Here is an 18,453-nt window from a genome sequence, read left to right as displayed (position 1 = left end):
TTGTAATTGTATCCAATTTTTATTTAACAAAATTAAGATTCTAAAAACAAACCCACGATTCGCACTCTTCCTATGGATTTGGGCAAGGTTATAATCCAAGGAAAGTTGATAGCAGTTGCATATTAAAACCAGTTCTCTCTGGGCGGAATGTGTAAACAAGAATAGATACATCAGTGTTCGTTTAGTATCAGAGGAGGTTAAAAGCATTAAATTTTGATAATCTTGATAATTCACATAATAGTTTCCTATGACCAGAATATTTCATTAATTATTTTTATGACAAAGATGGATCCCATGTCAGGCTTCGACATCCGTCTTGTGTTTACATTACCGCCCATGAGACAGTACACTGCAGTACAAAAGATGCGTACACCTCTGAAATAACTTTCCTTGCATTTTAACCTTGGATTTTGGCATCATTTTCGTTAGTAAGAACAACATTTTCGTTAGTACGAACAACATTTGTGTGAACGAATAAGTATTTTGAGAACGATAGCGTCAATTTGTAATATTAACTAACGATAAATAAACATGGATGTAGAAAGGTTCGTTGTTTCATAAATAAGTAAAAACATCTGAGATCATTCAATCGTTTCGAATTTTCAAGTCGTTCGTTCATAAAAAAATAACGAAATGGACTTTAACGAAAGATAAACAAATGAATTAGAATAAAACCGAACTCTAACTCTTCCCACTCTCAGTAAATCTCCGAATAATGAATTTAACTAAAATAAAAATCCTTTTACAAAGCCAGAATTATTTTAAACAGCAAACTGTTCAATCTTTATACCATAACACCCCCTACTCCTTCCCACCATAACACCCCCTACTCCTTCACACCATAACACCCTCTACTCCTTCTCGCCAAAACACCCCCTACTCCTTTCTACTGTACGCTGTAGAATGTACACTGTTGAATGTACGCTGTAGAATGTACGCCGTAGAATGTGCACTGTGGAATGTACAGTGTACACTGTAGAATGTACACTTTAGAATGTACACTCTACTCTGTTCAATGTACAATTGTACAATGTACAATGTACACAATAAACTGTACAGTCCGGAGATTAATTCAACTATTAATTACTAGAGTAAATATCTAAAGCTAATTTATCAAAAATAAACTGGTAAAATGCATACTAACTTTAGTTTATTAATCTTTTAATGTAAAAATTAAAACTTTTCGCGGATTTAAATTGTAAAATCGAATTAGGTGACAATCATTCTCTGATCAAACTGAATGGCATGTTTAATGTTAATGCTTCTTAGTCCGAATTCTTTTTAAGATTTAGTTTTAGAAACCTTTATCTGATCAATAATGTGAAAGAATCATCGTGCTTCTGACTTGAAAAGTTTTAATTCAGATAAATATTAATTTATCAAATATGATAAATCATGATAATTCTTAAGTAATAAAAACACAAATTTTGTTAAATTGAACAAAGTACAGGGTGTCCCAATAAACATGGGAATTCAGTGACGAATTAAATATCGCCTTTTAAATAATTCTTTGATTTAGTATTGTGACACCTACTAAGAAAGCTTTAATCTAAAGTTTCGTCTGCTATGTTCACATTTTGTTTGTTTATGTTTTGACTGCATAAGGATGTACTTAGTAAAACAAGAAAATTGCAGTATACAAACAGAGTAAACTTGTCCGTCTTCACTGTTCATCTTGCGGAGACATTATGGACACATCTTTGCAGTCTTTTACCCTTTTCATAAAATAAACTCTAGCAGACACATGTGGCTTTTGAAATTAGGTATTACAATGCTAAATCATAACAAAGACGATATCGTATTTGTCATTGAATTCCCATTTTTTTGAGACAACCTGTAGAATAAATATTCTAAATTTACTCTCTCGTTAAATCCTTCGAATTTAATGGTCCAACATCTTAGTCTCACTCACCACTTCAAACTTATTAACATTTCAAATTTTAACAACTTTGATGATATTTCTCAAATTTTAAACTTTTAAAATAAAAGGACTAAAAGAGAAAGTAAAAAATATTTTTTGAACTGTTTCTTGATTTAAAAACTTAAAATGTGTTTTGAACATATTTGCAATAAAGTAAATAAAAAGTACATATTTTGATAAGAAATCGAGGCATAAGAAAAATGTTTATCAAAAATTTCAATCAAGAACTTTAATTAGGACATTTTTGTTAATAACAAAGATATTTTTACTTATTGAAATTGTTTACATTGTGAGCTCAATAAAAGTGCCATAACCAAGATTGTTTATTAAAGGTTCATCTTCCGCCAATGCTCAGTTATGTCATATGGAGACAACATTTTCCGTACGTCAGAGCTCATCCAGAGTGTCTAACCTTTAATAAACATTTCTCAAGAAAAAAGAACAACAAAAAGTTAGTTTTTGTATTGTGGCGTTTTTTTGCTGTAGGCCTAACGCCGCCATCTTGAGCCCGATCATGTCAAACTAAACCTTTTTTTTAACCCACTTTCAGACTAGTACCTTAATAATTTTACTTTATTTCAAGATTGCATTAATTTTTTAAAACATTTTGCATATTATTGATGGTCTCAAACTTTTCAGTAAACATTTTTTCTGGATTTAAGAAAATTGACGTTTTTAAAGATTCCTAAAAGTTTAAAATCTGTTTAAAAATTTGTCCCATGTCAGTTAAAGAGGGGTGCGTCAGTTTTTTTGGGTTTTAAACTCGTAAATAAGGCGTGAGTACTAAATACAGTAACAACCAAAAAACAATGGCATAGGAAGACGACTTTATAACAGTAATTTAGTGTATTTGTTGTTGTCACAAAGCGAATATTATTACTAGACGATTAATCGGTCACAAGTATTCTGAAATGGGTTTGTTTACACTGCACAATTACTGTTTCTCATGTTAATTGGACTTTTTAAAGTAAAACTTTATTCTAAAAGTCTTCTTCCTATTCCAGAGTTTTCTGGTTATCACTGTACTAAAATTAATAATAAAATTAAAAATTATTTTCACCATTGTTTTCAGAATCGGGCAGAAAATAATTTTCATGTCTGTATAAATAATCAATAAATAAATAATAATGAATAATGGATAAATAAATAACTAATTTTGAATAGTAAAATAAATAATAATTAACAAAAGTTTTATTTCTTCTTTTTTGGTTCAAGGTTTTTTTAAAAATTTTACTTTGTCTTACCTTCTAAGGAAACTTTGTTGAAAAGATTTTATAAATAATTTACAGTATTATTATTTTATAAATAATTTACAGTATTATTATTTTATAAATAATTTACAGTATTATTATTTTATAAATAATTTACAGTATTATTATTTTATAAATAATTTACAGTATTATTATTTTATAAATAATTTACAGTATTATTATTTTATAAATAATTTACAGTATTATTATTTTATAAATAATTTACAGTATTATTATTTTATAAATAATTTACAGTATTATTATTTTATAAATAATTTACAGTATTATTATTTTATAAATAATTTACAGTATTATTATTTTATAAATAATTTACAGTATTATTATTTTATAAATAATTTACAGTATTATTATTTTATAAATAATTTACAGTATTATTATTTTATAAATAATTTACAGTATTATTATTTTATAAATAATTTACAGTATTATTATTTTATAAATAATTTACAGTATTATTATTTTATAAATAATTTACAGTATTATTATTTTATAAATAATTTACAGTATTATTATTTTATAAATAATTTACAGTATTATTATTTTATAAATAATTTACAGTATTATTATTTTATAAATAATTTACAGTATTATTATTTTATAAATAATTTACAGTATTATTATTTTATAAATAATTTACAGTATTATTATTTTATAAATAATTTACAGTATTATTATTTTATAAATAATTTACAGTATTATTATTTTATAAATAATTTACAGTATTATTATTTTATAAATAATTTACAGTATTATTATTTTATAAATAATTTACAGTATTATTATTTTATAAATAATTTACAGTATTATTATTTTATAAATAATTTACAGTATTATTATTAGGATTTCAAGTCACATTGAAAAGGTGCATGTCCGATTCTCAACAGTATCCTTCTATCTTTGCTGAAAACGTAGTTCCGCAAAAAAATTGCATGACGCGTGCAACTCTGGTGCAACTGCTCCACTCTAGTATGTCGATTCCATTAGCGCCTGATCCAAGCAGGGTTCAGTCATGTGTTTGGTGTCTATTCTGAACCAATAGAAATTGCATAGCGGTAACATCTATCTTTCTATCTATCTCATTATCCAATCAAAGATAAATCCTTATTTCGGCGCTATGCACGAAATGGAAAACATCGAAAAAATTCATTTATTTTTATTTTCAAAAGTAGCCAAAGTATGATTGAAGGATATGGACAAGGAATGGAAGATCAAGAAGAAAGAATGAAAAACAAGAAATATAGAAGTCTCAAAATGTTTCTTTCTGAAATCATATTGAAATTTAAGATATTGTTACATTGTAACATTTAATTAAAATAAATTATTACTGAAACTATAGTGGCTACTATATATAGTTAAAGAAAATATTTACTTCTACCGAAACTATAGTAGCATCTATATATAGTTAAATAAAATATTTACTTCTATCGAAACTATAGTAGCTCCTATATATAGTTAAATAAAATATTTACTTCTACCGAAACTATAGTAGCTCCTTTATATAGTTAAAGAAAATATTTACTTCTACCAAAACTATAGTACCTGCTATATATAGTTAAAGAAAATATTTACTTCCAGCGAAACTACAGTGGCTCCTATATATAGTTAAAGAAAATATTTACTTCTACCAAAACTTTAGTAGCTCCTTTATATAGTTGAAGAAAATTTTTACTTCTACCGAAACTATAGTAGCTCCTATATATAGTTAAAGAAAATATTTACTTCTACCAAAACTATAGTAGCTCCTATATATATATTTAAAGACTATTCTAAGATTAACTAATTATTAAAGAGAAACTAATCTAGGTCTAAGCTTATCTTTCAAAGAAGCTGGAAACCTTTAGAAGTTTTCCAAATAATAGAAAATAATCAAGATGGAACTTATTAAAACATGATTAAAAAGACTGAAGATTAAATTTAAGAGAACTCCGTCTCCTATTTACAATCGGTTCTGGAAGACGTTTATATAGCACTCCGTAATTGTTCGTTATGAACTGGTGTGAATCAAACTACTTCTCTGTAAATGGAGGGTCACTTAAATTAGATCAGATGTCCATTTCAGCTATCAGGAGTGACGCCATTTCAGGTTTTTCCAAAAACTTGGTGTTTACAATAATTAGGAAATTATTATGGCATCTTTTATAAACTTTTTCAGACGTCGGAAGCTTAAATAGAATTTCATAAGAAAACTTTTGAGTTTAAAGGATTAAAAATTGAAATCTCTGTAATTTTGAAAATCAATTTTCTTCTTTTTCGACTTAATGAAAAATCGAACAAAGATTTCGTCATAAAAGAAAATTTGAAAAAAAAAATTTTAAGAAAATAAATAAAAGGTGAAAAAATATACAATTTTATATTTTATAGGCGTAGAAGAGAGGAGGAAGAAAGGCTAGCCAGAGAAAGAGCAGAAAAATCTAGAAGAGAGAGAAAATGCATGGAATGCGATAAAAAGGTGCACACAAAACTAAGCTACTGGGGAGGTCGGTCAAATAGGCCTATGATAGGCTGAGTACAGTAAAAGACTGGCAGCGCCATTAAAGTTGAAACCGAGCCAGCATAGGATGGGGTCGATCCGGTACTTTCTGCGCGTCACAAAGGTCGGTTCAAGGGTTCGGTCTGGTTCGAATTCAAAGTGACCATAGTCAACCGTGGGTTAAAGGAATTAATTCACACACTCGGATTTTAAAATTCCTTTATCTTTGCAACCAGATATCGCAGACCTTAGATTTACAATTATGAATGCTTTTAAATCAAATAATCCAAGTTTGAGATATTAAAGGTTTACATTATTAGGTTACGAAGATAAAAGGATAAGACATTTATGTTTGTGGAAAACACTTATATTCCTTTCATCTCTCATATCTTTTGTCAATAATGTCAGATAAAAAACTAAATATTTTTTTGATAATATCGAATAATTATAAATTTCGATATTGTGATCATAAAAAATGTGTCAACTGTTATTAATTAAAAAAGACAAATGATTTTTAAAATAAAAAAAAAATATTTTTTAAGACCTTTCCCGAGGACTCTGAGGAACTTTCCCCAGGACTGTTTTATCACAAGGTATATTATAAATATTTTTATCCTGTTTCCAGGGAATTTTACATTATAATTGTAAATATTTATATCATGTATGATGTTATAGGGAATTTTACATTATAATTATAAATATTTATAATCATACATTTCAAACATGCAAAATCAATTGAACATTTTAAAGATTTAAGCCTTTTAAATAACAAAACGTATTTAATCTATTGCTATTTTAAGGATTCCTATACTGTAAATTTCAAATGAAATTGTAACAAATTTAATTTTATAATTCCCATATCTTTGCAACCTATTGCTGTAGATAGGTTCACGCAATCAGTTAGTAAAACTATAAGATAATGTTATGTCTTAAATATAAAAGAAACCATCCAAAGGGAGATATAACTCAATATTCTCACGCACCCATGACCCTCTAGTAAAAATAAATTCAACCTGACCACGTCAACCTTGTTGCACTGGCTAGTCCTATTGAGTGCCTGCTTTATATACCCAATGTCCGGGCGATACAGTACAAACTGAGACCGGAAAGGTTGACCCGGCTCGGAAATTCATATGTACTACGGCTTCCCGTGTTATAGTAGTCTTCAAGTATCACACCAATAAAAGTAACTAAACGTTTGTATTGAAAGTAAAACAAATAAAAGATATAAATCGATGTAGATTATACTGCTACTACAGTTTCCTTGGATCCACAGATCAGGTTTCCTGGAATATTCTTCATCCAGATCCAAAGGTTGGGTTTCCTGGAATATTCTTCATCCAGATCCACAGGTTGGGTTTCCTGGAATATTCTTCATCCAGATCCACAGGTTGGGTTTGACGGAATATTCTTCATCCAGATCCACAGGTCGGGTTTCCTGAGATATTCTTCATCCAGATCCACAGGTTGGGTTTCCTGGAATATTCTTCATCCAGGTCCACAGGTTGGGTTTCCTGGAATATTTTTCATCTAGATCCACAGGTTGGGTTTCCTGGAATATTCTTCATCTAGATCCACAGGTTGGGTTTCCTGGAATATTCTTCATCAAGATCTACAGGTTGGGTTTCCTGTGTGCTCAGTGATGGTTTTCCTGTACTATTCTTGATTCAGAGTGACAGGTTTGGGTTTTCTAAGATCTTTTGTATTCCGGGCTTGAAAGCCATTTAGATCCACAGGCTGAGCTCTGAGCCGACCTGAGCCAAGCTCAGATTGGATAGTGTTTTTGATGTAACCCCTTCAGTCCTCATACGGACCTGGAGCTAAGCTCAGATTGCAAGTAGTCTGGCCTATAAGCATGGCAGGTTATTGGCTCTTTGTATATAGCTATTATACTCAGGCCAATAGGCTTAAGAGCCACGAAGCAGGAGAAATAAGATTTGTCAGGTTAAAGCCAAAATTGAGTTTGTCGCTTCAAAGAACCGAAAAGAGGAAGGTTAATCCGTCATATGAGGCGGAAGAAAGGCGGAGAGTCTGCCAGAGAGCTACGGCTTTATTGAAATCAAACAATATTTATTTATTTTTATGCTGTAAATACATTTTTTTACATACTCTGTAGACTTATTCCATAGATAAATAAATAAACATAGATAGCTTATGTACGCAAAATCACCAAGAATTGTACAGTCCGCGAACTCATACTTCTAGGGGTCAAAGTGTACTTCAATGATAAGCTGGGTGGTTTGGTGTTTTAATGGATTTCATAATAAAGTGTAAAATAACTCCGGTAATGGAACTATTTGAATAACAATATTTCACTGAGCAATATATCATATTGACGAGAACTGAAGAAGGACATGAGAAGGACTAAACTAACATAAAGGAATTGAGTCTTCGGAACAAAATCAAATATTTAAACCTCAATATCTTTAGAGCCTGATGTTGTAAACCTTTAATATTTCAAACTTAGATTATTTGATCTAACAGAATTCATAGTTTGAAATATCTAAGGTCAACAACATTTGGTTCCAAAGATATGGTGATTAGAAAATCGGAGTTTGTGGCAAAGACTCAATTCCTTTCTCTTTACAGAACTCATGTACACCACAAGTACTCAATGACATAAGAACAGCCAATGTTCACACCCGACCTAGTTAATCTATATAATAGGAATATCTTTAAAACATCTCTGTACATTTATATCTTTCAAGATGAAAAATGTCGTCTTATGTGCAATCTATCTTTATCTATGACTTATTTACGTCAGTTTTCTTTAGATTCAACCACTCTTAAAATGTAATAATAATTTTTCAGCGAATGTTTAGTTTGTTTCTTTATTAGTACAATTTCTATAATTTGTAAGAAGACTCTTTATGGAGGAGCATGAAGACCTTCGATCAGTTTCAAGAACTTGTTTTGGACAGATAATTAATTTCTCCCATAGTACAGTCAGGATCAAGAGAAAACTGAAAACCAAGATGTCCACGCTCTCACGCCAAAATCGAGCAGTTTATTGCCAATTTTTACTGTTAACCCTGTTCCTGCTGGGGGGGGGGGGTCAATTTGACCCTCCCCCCGGCCCCTGTAGTTTTTTTACATAACTCTAAAAGTATTGGTCGGAGGCTGTTGAAATTTTCTAAATTTAGGTCTAAAATTAACCTGGCTATGACACTATCTGCCTGAGTCCTCAGGCAAACTGCCGGCCTGAATCATTTTCCCGTAACAAACTAAATCTTTGTTTTGACCCACTTTCAGTTGTCAGATTTTGATAGTTTTTAGCTTTTGGGAAAGGTTTTTTAAAATTTTGCAAACATTTCGCAAATTTTAAATGGCATGGTCAAAAAAATGCATATTTATAAATTTTTGGACATTTTTTTGCAAACTTTTTACTTTTTAACTGGATTTTGTAAAAATAAATTTAATTTTTGCAAATTTGCAATTGCAATTTTTTTCAGATTCTAAAAGTAGAGCATACGGGCTTTCCAGTGATGTATCATTTGTCATAATTGGACATCAAACATGGGATTGACCCCCCCCCCCCAAGCGTATCCTGGTTTTCAAGTTTCCAAGCAGAGATAGGATTAAGCTTCTGCTAGAAACAAGTGCATTACATTTTATGAATGTATATGTCTAGGGCTGGTGAGGCAAACCAAAGTCTAATATAATACCGGACTATCAGAGTTGTCCATATCTCAGTGAAGATGAAATAATAAAGATCGCTAGGCTGAGCTGAAAACTTCAGAATGGGATATCCTTAATCCCGATCTGTTAATTAATCTGGAGATTAATAATAAGGAGAACAAGCATTATTTATAATCTCGAGATTAAGAAAAAGAATGAATCAAGCCTTAATTCCGAAATCCACCATTCAAAAGTTCCCAGCTCTGGTTGGATAAATGCATTGTACTTGTAATACAATATTCTTATTGTAGGGATGTATGAAGTGCTCAAAGTGTGGAAGAGTTCCAGACGAAGATTCACCGTTGATGATGGCTCCTAGGTAGTGTATTTAAAGGATTGTACATGTCAATTCAAGTAACTCTCGATTTGTAAAGGGGAATGTCTGATTCACATGGTATCCTGGTAACTGTACAACATTGTTGGATCAAAATGATGGATTTATTCCTGTTTTCCTGTTGATTATTTTAAAGACTGATTTCCGAAATTTTGTGGTAAGATAGTTCAGGGGAAGAAAGTTCCAAATCGTGATTTGGCCCAGACCTGACACTTCAAGTTTCAGGTTTGGGCCAAATGATAACTTAATCTTTTTTAACTGTTTTTTTTTAACTATTTTTCGATTAAGGCCGAGAAGAAAAAAACTGTCTGCGAACTTTAATTTAGAAAAGTTAATGCTACATTTATTTCACAAAAATTTAGATATTAAACCACTAAAATACAAATAAATAAATTTTAATTTTTGATGATTATTGATTTCAGTCTAGAACATTTTTAAAGCAAATGCAAAGCTCGGCGCAAACACGTTTTGAGACATTTTACAGATTTAACAATGATACTTTTCAAATATTTACACAATTTGGCAAACAGTAGAAAATATATTCTGTTCTAATATTTTAAAATATAACGACTAAGCATTGAAAAATTCTAAAATTAAAATAATTTTTTTCTTACAATCATATTGAACAGTAAATTGCGGGACATATTTTATTAAGAAATTTAAAATGAAGGAAACTTTAAATCATCTCTATTTAAACAAATTTTAGAATAATTTTCAAGATAAAATTATTTTCAGCGATTCATGCTATTCGGTAAGTTATAAAAGTGCGTTTGGTTTTAAATGGAAAACTTTGCATGGTTTCGAAAATGGTACTTTTTTAAAATAAAAGCGATCTATACTGCTCACAGTTTTAATTTAAGAAAAGAATTAAATTGCTTTTTTATAAGAATTCCTCATGCTAAATAATATGTTTGAAATAGTTTCTTAGATTTATATTTTCTCTCGGCACAGGAAGATTACTAAAACTTTGATAATACTATTTGTGCCCAAACCTGACACTCAATGTAAGGTTTGGAACATAAGCACGGTTTGGAACTTTCTTCCCCTGTAATAGTAGGAAATCAAATCTTTATATAAACACTTTAAATTGAATTTGAATTTACATCGACACTCGACAGTTCTTTTTTCATTCTATCTACAAAAGAGGAAATTGACAGAATTATCTCTATTGAAATGAAAACCCAGTACTTTTTAAAAAATTTTTAAAAAATCATTTAGAAATATTGATGATGTGTTTGGGCCTGAACTCCTGGACCCGTACTGTAAATTCTGCTTTGCTAAGAAGTTTAAGATGTCTGCCATGCATATTCAAGAGATTGTCACAATAGCTCCAGAAGTTTCAATAGATGCCGTCTAAACTGCATCTAGGGCTGAGCATGTTCCTATTTTTTTTAATCGTTCCGTTCCGTTCCGTTCTGTTCCGTTCCTTTCCGTTCCGTTCGTTCCCGTGAAATAACGATCGTTCACAGAATTGACGCCTATCCCTTGAGCTGGACGTGTTTCTTTTTTTTAAATCGTTTGTTCTATTCTTTCAATCCGTTCTGGTCGTTCCCGTAAATGAACGATCGTTCACTGGGAACGACGCCCGGCCCTTGAGCTGGGGTTGTTCCTACTGTTTTGAATCGTTTGTTCTGTTTCGTTCAATTCGTTTGGTCGTTCCCACGAAAGAACAATCGTTACCAAGGAACGACGCCCAGCTTGGGGTGTTCCTACTTGTTTTAAACCGTTTGTTCTTTTTGTTTAATCCATTCCTATCGTTCCCGCGAAAGAATTATGGTTCCTGAGGAAGGATGCCCAGCCCTAATTACATCCATGTTATGCTTATAAAAGTAGACACGATCTAATCTTACAGCCCCATTAGAGCAAAAGAGTAGTCTACTGAATGCAAAGAAAAAATAGCCCATGTGCAACTGTAATCATGATATATTCTAACTAGACATTATTGGGAATAATGTCATTTATAGAAAAAATAAAGAACAAGTGTACTCTGAATTTTCTTTAAAGCTATGAATTAAAATACAATGTAAAAGAGCTTTGATCATGAATCCCGAAACTAACATAATTACTTAACATTAACAAAAACTATTTTGTTGTCAAAAACCAACCTAAAATATAGATATTAAATAAATGTATGTTTTTTGCTTTTTAATGATATTTAAAATATTAGGGTGCAGTGCTATTAAAATATTAGGGTGCAGTGCTATTAAAATATTAGGGTGCAGTGCTATGAAAATATTAGGGTGCAGTGCTCTCAAAATATTAGGGTTCATTGCTATTAAAATATTTGGATGCAGTACTATTAAAATATTAGGGTGCAGTGCTTTTGAAATATTAGGGTGCAGTGCTATTAAAATATTAGGGTGCAGTGCTATTAAAATATTAGGATGCAGTGCTTTTTTATTAGGGTTCATTGCTATTAAAATATTTGGATGCAGTACTATTAAAATATTAGGGTGCAGTGCTTTTGAAATATTAGGGTGCAGTGCTATTAAAATATTAGGGTGCAGTGCTATTAAAATATAAGGGTGCAGTGTTATTAAATTATTAGGGTGCAGTGCTATTAAATTATTAGGGTGCAGTGCTATTAAAATATTAGGGTGCAGTGCTATGAAATTATCAGGGTGCAGTGCTATTAAGATATTAGGGTGCAGTGCTATTAAATTATTAGGGTGCAGTGCTATTAAAATAGTAGGGTGAAGTGTTTTAAAAATATTAGGGTGCAGTGCTATTAAAAATGTTAGGGTGCAAAGCTATTAAAATATTAGGGTGCAGTGCTATTAAAATATTAGGGTGCAGTGCTATTAAAATATTAGGGTGCAGTGCTATTAAAATATTAGGGTGCAATGCTATTAAAATATTAAGATCCAGTGCTATTAAAATATTAGGGTGTAGTGCTATTAAAATGTTAGGGTGCAGTGCTTTTTAAATATTATTGTGCAGTGCTTTCAAAATATTAGGGTGCAGTGCTTATAAAATATTAGGGTGCAGTGCTTTTAAGATATTAGGGAGCAGTGCTATTAAAATATTAGGGTGCAGTGCTATTAAAATATTAGGGTGCAGTGCTATTAAAATATTAAGATGCAGTGCTATTAAAATATTAGGGTGTAGTGCTATTAAAATGTTAGGGTGCAGTGCTTTTTAAATATTATTGTACAGTGCTTTCAAAATATTAGGGTGCAGTGCTTTTAAAATATTAGAGTGCAGTGCTTTTAAGATATTAGGGTGCAGTATTTCATGAAGATAATTATTGCAGTTTAAACATCTAAAATCGGAAACGCTTGTCTTGAGATTTTGAAATGTGGTTTAACAGTTTTGTATCTTCAAAATTTACGGAGATATTGCAAAATTTGTAAAAGTTTCAATCTATTTAATAAATCAAAATTGTCTTATAATATCTTCGTCAGTTTTTAAGACATATATACATATAGACCACTTTATAAAAAGTTCGTCAGAGGTATAGCTTCGTTTTTTCTAATTTCTTTACCATGCATTAAATATCAGAAATCAAAGACGACTTTCAAGTCGTCTCTCAATTCCCATGTTTATTAAAACACCCAATAGAACTTAATTTTGAGCAATGTTGCTTTCATGACAAATTATGAAATGACCCCTATATGACAATATTTCTGAGGTGTATGTCATTTTCACACGAAATTCAAATTCGTTAAAAAAAATGTTCAAAAATTTTTTTAAATCAAAAAAATGGTGGAAAGTTTTTCATATTCATTTAATTCAATAATTGTTTTCAAAAACCAATTGTGCATTTCTTCAAGTAGAAAGTTTTATTTTTATTTGATTTTAACTTTAAATGTCCAGGTCATTGTTAGAAATATGAAATTGAAATCCGTTGTAATTTAAAAAATAAACTAATTAATAATTGAGCCTTGCCTAAAATAGTTTTAAAATCATCATTTTTAAAAGTCAGCAAATTGTAGAAAGTTTTTGAACCTACAGCAAATGACACAAATACTTACTGCTTTGTAATCAAACCCGCTTTCTTTTTAACAGGGTTACACACAAAGAATGAGACTTCAGAGACGACTGTTCGGAATTAATTTAAATTAATGATTTCCTGCAACTATAAACTTCTTTCTTTCTTTACCAAATCATTAAAATCACTACTTATGCCATTTAAGACTTTGCCAGAAGATCTGAAACCAAGGTGAGAACAGCCCAGTATCTCTACAGAGTTCATGTACAAAAATTTGCTGAAAATGAGTCCATGGGTTCATGAGTTATGATTAGGTAAAACCAAGACAAACAGGGATTCCAATACTTTTTGTATATAGATGTATCTTTTTATACAGGGTATCCCACAAAACATGACTCCCAAATATAATATGGGAGTCATGTTATAACATGACTCCCAAATATAATATGGGAGTCATGTTATAACATGACTCCCAAATATAATATGGGAGTCATGTTATCATGGGAGTCATGTTATAGGAAAATTGATTTCAAAGTAAAATATATTTAAGCAAAAGATTTTTTAACGAAATAAACTGCAAAAAAAGACAACATTCATAACTATTTATCACCTAAAGCTCTTCGCTCATATGTGTGTATGTACATTTATATGTTAGCTATGACTGGCCAAACGACTGTACAGAATGGCCTAAAATATTTTTAGGGAATCCTTGAGGCTAATTTATTAGATTGATTTTTCAAAATTCAAATATTTTTCTTTCAAAATTCAATTTTTTTTTAATTCAAAAAGAATTTAAGTGTTTCTAATTTTCCACGGACAACGCCAGGCACTTTAGCTTGTATATATAACATAAATTGTAATTATCTTTCTTATTTAGTTTTTACATGGATATTTAAGTATCTGACCTTAATACTAAAATATGATTAATTAGACTGGACTTTATGGGAAGACTTATCCGAAATAAAAAATAACCTTGGATTTTATAACTGACGGGCGAATTTTTGGTAATGTCAATTTGGGAATTTGGTAATGACAATTTGGTAATGACAATTTGGTAAGGTGACAATTTGGTAACGACAATTTTGTAATGACAATTTGGTAACGACAATTTTGTAATGACAATTTGGTAAGCTCACAAAAGTGACAATTTGGTAATGACAAATTGGTAACGTCATATATAATAAAGTACCTCGTTCATAATATATATATATGCACACTGTAAAACAGAACAGGAATTACCGATGTTTTTTACAGAATTTTCAAAATTAATAATATATTAATAAAATAAAAAGATTAAATGTCATAAAAAGACATCAAAAATACTTTTGCAAAATTAGTAAAAAATCCGTAAAACCAAATTTTTTGAAAAATATAATTTTTTAAAAATTTATTTTCCACAACTTCATAAAAATTGATTAAAATAAATGAAATATAAACGCAAAACATATTAGCAGAAATTTAGAGTGTAAATCTTAATATAACCTTAAAACCTTAGAACCTCAAAAATGTAAATGATTGGCTGACATTTTTTGTTATATCTCATTATATTTTGATACATTTTTTGTTATATCTCATTATATTTTGATACATTTTTTGTTATATCTCATTATATTTTGATACATTTTTTGTTATATCTCATTATATTTTTGATACATTTCCATGAAATTTTGAAAACATATAGAATAAAATTTTCCCAACAATTTTATTTTTTAACAAAAAATTGGTTTCGCGGACTTTTATTCTCTAATGTTTCAAAAATAGTCTTAAATTTATTTTTATTACATTTTATTTTGTTAAGCCAAACGACCCAATAAAATAGTTTTGATAATTTTGTCCAAAACATCAATAATCCCTGTTTTCTTTTGACTCATCCTGTAAAATTTTTATATGTTAGCCAAACGGCAGGACCAAATTTGCTGATTTTTTGGAACCTTTGGATATCCGGGGATTACATAGGCTAAGATTGATTTTTTCTTTAAGATTCGATTGTTTTTAAATTCAAATTTTTCGAGTGGGCAGGCACTTCAGCTAAGTAATAGATATATATATATAAATATATAAACCTGCTTTCCTGGACGCACTACATTTATTGCAAGGGTAAAGATGAACAATTACTATTTTCAGAAAATCTAATAATATAATGATGATATTTAATAATGATAGCTATGATAACCTTTAAGACAAGATTCTTTAGAAGATAGCTCACGTTGGCATAATTTAAAGATCTGAGCTGAACACTTTAGAATGAGATATCCACATAGAGAATAGAATATATAGAGAGGAATTTAATAGAAAAAAGTGTAAAACGGCCATTTTGTTGTACTGATTCCATACTGCAGGTATACTTCACATATTTATGCTTTATAACCAGTTGGGCCCTGGAATATCATTTTATAGAAAATCTAAAATTATTGTTATAAGAAGACCAAATTATGAAATAGGCTGGTTTCATAATTGACCAATGATCATTTCACATAGACTCTATGCCTTCCACTTTACAAACGATGATTTTCCGTTATAACTATAAATCAAATGATGTTTTTATTCACCTAATTCATTATAAAGTTTATTAAACAGTTTTAAAGATTCGAAATTGAGTCTAGAGAACATACTGTATTAATGTACTCTACTGCATATAATTTGTGAACATTTACATGATTTGTACACTTTGAACTCCCTTTCAGGCTGAAAGGGACTGAAAAAGTTCATACCGAGAGATTCTTTTAATTCCTCTCTGTAAATTCTATAATCTATGGATATCCATGATCCCTATTACTTAATCTGAGTATCCCTTTTGATTTTCTTCTTAAACCGTTTTTTTCAAAAAAAAACCGGTTTTTTAAAAATAAGAGAGTCCCTCCCGTTTCTGTATATTAATCTTAAATGCATGCGTGCAAAATTTCAAATTTTTCAGCTTTATATACTCGACTCTGATTGGTTGGATTTCATACACTTTTTAGGATACAAGTACAAAATTAGGTTAGTCTCGATATTAAGAAAAAGAGAGGTTCAAAGCATTAATCTCGATATCCACTATTCTAAAGTTTTCAGCTCTGTTGACATATTTTCATGTGATACTTCTAAACAAGAGATGTTTGTCTGATTCACAAGTGTCCCCTTTAAACCTTTGTGTGTAGAAAAATGATAGACTTATCCCTATTTTCTATCGATAAAGTGATTATTTTAGTGTAATCCTAATATATAATACCTGTTATATAATCCTAATATATAATACCTGTTTCTTGGGCCGTCAACATTTTAATGCACAAAATAAAGACAGGCTGCTATTGACTTCCCCCCCCCCCTCCTCACCCTGTAACACCTTGGTACCAGGGATACTAAGAATACTTTTTGTATTTCTTTTGTGTAAGAACATAATAAAACATTGCACTTACAGTTGTTGTTGTACATTCATTCTTCAATTTTATTTCAAAGTTTGATGAAGAATTTCCATTAAAAAGTTACAAGGACAGTGGTTACACTTTACAGCATACAAGCAGTAAAAAAACATCTGTTTCGGAATGCCCACTCCCCTACACCCCTAAAAAAGGCCTTAGTGTAAAAGTATGAAGTTGCCTTGCATGATTGTTCATAGTCCAATTAAAAAAATTAAATGTCCAACAAAAGTTGGACAAATGTTGTGGACAAACAAAAGATGTGACACCTGTTTTTTTTAAACAACGACTGACTATCATCCTTTGCCATATCCTATCAATTAAAAAAATATTTTTTTCTTCCACATTTTTTAATTACTCTTCCTTTTTAACATAACAAACCATCAAGGTGTCAAAAATGAGATAGTTCTTTTGACCTTTTTAAAAGTATTCAATGTTTTCCCTTAAAAACATGTCAAAATGCAAAAATGATAACAAACCAAAAGTTGAATTGAATTTTTATCAGTTTTTACAGAACACGACATAAAGAGATTATTCTGCTACTGAAGAGGTTGAGGGTTTCTAACAGAATTTAAATCTAGTTTACGCTGCAATTTGCGAATTTTCGCGAAATTCTGATCTAGTTCTGGTGAATTTAAAATGATGCCCAAATTGTAGAAAAGACTTTACACGCAAAAATACGCACAAATAACGCAAATTTTGTATAAAATGAATGATACACATATTTTTCTGTGCAAAATTGGACTACAGTTTGTTATGGTTTTAGCAAATTTTATATGTAATTATCAACAAACTAAAATTATTAATGCAATGCAATATTTTTGAAAAATTCATCCATTTAATTCATGACACTCCAAACAACCTTGAGGCAAAGAACATGAGTTCTTGCCTCAAACTCTGATTTTCTAATCACTATATATTTGCAACCCAAAGTCTAAAACCTTTGATATTTCAAACTATGAATTATGTAAGATAAAAAGTTGATTTAGATACATTATTGCAATTTTTACGATACTCAAAAACTTTAAAAATAAAAACAACTAAAAATGGGAAAATGATACCGTGTGAAAAATAGACATTGAACTCTTAAAATATGGTCACTTAAAAATACATGCACTGTCCCTTTTTTACCTCCAAATATGAAGAGGCCTCCTGTATTATTTTTAATAAAATCTTCTAAATTAAGAAAGAATTTCTTTGGAATTTTGGAATTTAATCTTTTTGTCTATATTACATGCAATTTGCAAGATAGACGTTAGACGTATTTTTAGAGACGTATCAAAATATTTCACAAAAAACATTTATTTTTATTAATTCAATACTGGGTGGGTCGTCTTTAATAATAAATAGAAAATAAATCTTTATTTAATGCAAATAAAAAGTATATTAAAGCAATAAGGTATTTACAATTCTCTCAGCAAAACAAGTTTAAGAGGAAACCCCTAATTTTTTT

The sequence above is a fragment of the Eurytemora carolleeae genome, unplaced genomic scaffold, assembly GCF_000591075.1.
Source record: "Eurytemora carolleeae unplaced genomic scaffold, Eaff_2.0 scaffold1010, whole genome shotgun sequence".
Classification (NCBI taxonomy): Eukaryota; Metazoa; Arthropoda; class Copepoda; order Calanoida; family Temoridae; genus Eurytemora; species Eurytemora carolleeae.
The sequence above is the reverse complement of the archived record's forward strand: the minus strand, read 5'-3'. Positions refer to the sequence as shown.